Here is a 4,880-nt window from a genome sequence, read left to right on the forward strand (position 1 = left end):
GTGCAGGATGACTTAATGATGGTGCAGGATGATTTAGTGATGATGACTTAATGATGGTGCAGGATGATTTAGTGATGATGACTTAATGATGGTGCAGGATGACTTAATGATGGTGCAGGATGATTTAGTGATGATGACTTAATGATGGTGCAGGATGATTTAGTGATGATGACTTAATGATGGTGCAGGATGACGTAATGATGGTGCAGGATGATTTAGTGATGATGACTTAATGATGGTGCAGGAGACGGCCCCCACCCAGGTGTGATTGATATGTGTGGGATGGGTGGAGGTTTATTGGAGTTCCGTGCCGCTCTGCTGGCATCGCATGGCTTTGCTGCGCTGGCGCTGCCATTCTTCAGGTTTCAGGATCTGCCTGCCTCTCATGAAGGAGTCACGTTTGATTACTTTGAGGTGAGACTGCGTCACGGTTAGTCTTTTTTTGTTTTTGTTTTTGTTTCAAGTAATGCATCTTCGTTTCAAAGAGAATGAGAGAGAGAGAGAGAGAGAGAGAGAGAGAGAGAGAGAGAGAGAGAGAGAGAGAGAGAGAGTTTGTGTTTTCTTTCGGATGACATCATTCTAAAAAAATATGGTAAGAATTTCAAGTCTGCATACTGGGTCTCTCTCTCTCTCTCTCTCTCTCTCTCTCTCTCTCTCTCGCTCTCGCTCTGTGTGAGTGTGTGTGCGTGTGTGTGTGTTTAATCAATTATTCATAGTTACTTATTCATTCATTTATTTCAATATTTCAAATTTTAGAACTCCCCCCGCCCCCTCTTTCTCTCTTTCTCTTTCTCTATCACGCGCGCGCGTGTGTGTGTGTGTGTGTGCATGTGTGTGTACGTGCATGTGTGCGTGTGTGTGTGTGTGTGTGTGTGTGTGTGTGTGTGTGTGTGTGTGTGTGGACAACAGGAAGCGATGCATTGGTTCAGTTCTCTCAAAGCAGTGAAGGGTGGTGGAGTGGGTGTGGTGGGATTTTCAAAGGGAGCCGAGTTTGGTTTGCTGATGGCATGGCAATGCGCGCAGGTAATATTCACCAGCATGTGTATCTGTATATTTCTATCATCTTATCTATCTATCTATCTATCTATCTATCTATCTATCTATCTATATATATATATATATATATATATATATATATATATTTCTTTATTTATTTATTTGGCTATTCATATCTTATTTATTTATTTCTTTGATTATTTATTTATTTATTCATTTATTTGCTTATCTGTTTATTCATACATGTGTTTATTATTCATATATTTATTTGTTTATTTTATTCTTTTTTTTCTATTAAAAAATCTTTTACCTATACATTTATATATCTATTTATTTATTTATTCGTTTATCAACATACTTATTCATTTATGTATTTATTTTACTTCTGTAAAATAGTCAATCGATTATTCAATCATTTTCGTTTAAATACTTATTTACTCATTCATTTTATCAATTGTTTTCATTAGATGTTCCAAGATTCATTGTTTAAGAACTCCTCTCTCTCTCTGTGTACAGTTTTACATTGTATATCCCATAACTACACGTTCTGCTATACTGTACAGTTTTACATTGTATATCCCATAACTACATGTTCTGCTATACTGCATAACTACACGTTCTGCTATACTGTACAGTTTTACATTGTATATCCCATAACTACATGTTCTGCTATACTGTACAGTTTTACATTGTATATCCCATAACTACACGTTCTGCTATACTGTACAGTTTTACATTGTATATCCCATAACTACATGTTCTGCTATACTGTACAGTTTTACATTGTATATCCCATAACTACATGTTCTGCTATACTGTACAGTTTTACATTGTATATCCCATAACTACACGTTCTGCTATACTGTACAGTTTTACATTGTATATCCCATAACTACATGTTCTGCTATACTGTACAGTTTTACATTGTATATCCCATAACTACACGTTCTGCTATGCTGTACAGTTTTACATTGTATATCCCATAACTACACGTTCTGCTATACCGTACAGTTTTACATTGTATATCCCATAACTACATGTTCTGCTATACTGTACAGTTTTACATTGTATATCCCATAACTACACGTTCTGCTGTACTGTACAGTTTTACATTGTATATCCCATAACTACATGTTCTGCTATAGTGTACAGTTTTACATTGTATATCCCATAACTACATGTTCTGCTATACTGTACAGTTTTATATTGCATATCCCATAACTACATGTTCTGCTATATGGATCCATTTGTTTTATATTTGATTAATGTATTACTGTTTTACTCTTTTACTCTATTTTCCTTTCGTCACGACAGACTTATCTGTGTGAAATTCAGGTTGCTCTCCCCAGGGAGAGCGCGTCGCTACACTGAGAAGACCACCCATTTCTTTGTATTTTTTCCTGCCTGCAGGTGTTGTTGTTGTTTTTGTTGTTGTTTTTTGTTTGTTTTTCCAATCGATGTGGATTTTACTACAGGATTTTGCCAGGGCGACCCTTTCTTGCCGTGGGTTCTTTTACGTGCGCTAAGTGCATGCTGCACACGGGAACTCGGTTTATCCTCTCATCCGAATGACTAGCGTCCAGACCACCACTCAAGGCCTAGTGGAGGGGGAGAAAATATTGGCGGCTGAGCCGTGATTCGAACCAGTGCGCTCAGATTCTCTCGCTTCCTAGGCGGACGCAGACGCGTTACTTCTGTGCCATCACTCCAATTAACGACACGCTTTGTGAAAGTACGGGGGTTGTTGGGTGAAACGGGAACGACACTTTTTACAGGCCGTTATGACTTTCAAAAAAAATTACAGGTAAAAGCTTTGGTGACCATGAACACTGTATGTGCCTTCACATTATACGATTTACACCGAAATGACGGGACGCTTCTCTGGAAAGGAGTGAAGTGAGTTGTGGTCTCTGCTGTTGATGTTGATGGTGTTGTCGTTGTTGTAATTGTTGTTCACCACAACCACTTCTCTCTCCCTCTCCCCCTCTCTGTCTCTCTCTCTTTATTTTTGTTCACTTAAAATGCACACACAGAACGAGCCTTTCTGGTTGACTTCAGATCCAGTATCGAAATTGTCAGACGAAACTTTCGCCACTAGCCTTTGGTACGGAAACATTTACTCGGTAGAAACTAGTCTCAACTCACACACACACACACACACACACACACACACACACACACACACACACACAGACAGACATTCTGGTTCGTGTCCTGCTCAACCGCCTTCTCCAACATCTTGAGCAAGGTCTCCTCCCAGAAAGCCAGTGTGGCTTCCGTGCTGTACGTGGGACTGCGAATATAATTTTTGCTTTGCGTCAACTCCAGGAAAAATGCCAGGAGCAACACAGCGACCTCTTCATGACCTTTGTCAGTCTGACCAAGGCTTTCGATACGGTCAGCAGAGAAGGCTTGTGGAAGATCATGGAGAAGTTTGGCTGCCCCAACAAGTTCATCACAATCGTCCACAGTTCCACGACGGCATGATGGTGAAAGCTTTGGAAGACGGAGACGAGCCAGAGACCTTCCCATTGACAAACGGCATTAAACAAGGCTGCGTCCTCGCCCCGACTCTGCTAAGTATGATATTCTCTCCCTTCTGATAGATGCCTTCCGGGAGATTGTTCAACCTCAGGCGCCCGCAGGCTGTTACAAAGGTGAAAGAGAATGTCATCAGAGACTTCTTGTTTGCTGATGACTGCACTCAATGCCAGCACAGAGCAGAAGATGCAGTGTGAAATGGACTGCTTCTCACAAGCCTGCGACAACTTCGGTTTCACCATCAGCACCAGAAAGACCAAAGTTATGTAACAGCCTGCCCCGGAAAGACATACAAAGAGCCGCGCATCACAGGGAAGGGGTAGAACCTTCAGGCTGTCGACAACTTCACCTACCTGGGCAGCACGCTCTCTCGCGCAGTGAACATAGACGCTGAGGTCAACAACTGGATCGCCAAAGCCAGCACCGCCTTCAGGAAACTCCGTGAGGACATCTGGGAGCGGAGACGACTCAGCACTACCACCAAGCTGAAGGTCCACTGTGCAGTAGTCCTCACCACCCTCCTTTACACCAGCGAGACCTGGACTGTCTACATCAGACACGCCGAACAGCTCAGTCACTTCCTCCTGAACTGTCTCCACAGACTTCTCCACATCAGGTGGTAGGAAAAAGTCCCCAACACGGAAGTCCTGGAACGAGTTGGCCTCTGCAGCGTCTACACCCTCCTGCAGAAAGCCCAAGCCAGGTGGGCTGGACATGTGGTCAGAATGCCTAAGCAGCTGCTGTACGGAGAACTGTGTCAGGGCAAGCGTTCAGTTTGAGGGCAGAAGAAACGCTACAAAGCGTCCTTCAAAGACCTGCGAGTCGACATCAACACGTGGGGGATGCTTCCTCTGGACCATCCAGCTTGGTGCAGCAAGACCACCACAGGAGCCCGTGCAGCTGAAGCCAGGCGCATGACCGTAGCACAGCGAAAGCGTTATGTGCGCAAGGCCCGAACAGCTTTCACTGCCACGACAGCATCCACACATGTGGGCGAGCCTCCAGGCCCGGATTGGCCTCATCAGTCACCTCCGGACCCACAGCCACCGATCTTCCATCTGATATTTGAAGCCATGGTCATCTTCGAATCCGAAAGGCGAACATCATCGTCTGTCTGTCTGTGTGTCTGTCTGTATCTGTGTCTGTGTTTGTGTCTGTGTCTCCGTGTGCCTCTGTATGGGTGCGCGCGCGCGCGCGCGCGTGTGTGTGTGAGAGAGAGAGAGAGAGATCAGTACTCAAAACTCAGAACACAACAGCTTTTATTCATGGTTCAAGATTTGACGCATGTCATGTTCTTCAAGTCTAACCTTACTAATCTCCACCCACTGCTAATAGTGCACACA

Source organism: Babylonia areolata, chromosome 21 (genome assembly GCF_041734735.1).
Source record: "Babylonia areolata isolate BAREFJ2019XMU chromosome 21, ASM4173473v1, whole genome shotgun sequence".
In the NCBI taxonomy this organism is placed as follows: domain Eukaryota; kingdom Metazoa; phylum Mollusca; class Gastropoda; order Neogastropoda; family Buccinidae; genus Babylonia; species Babylonia areolata.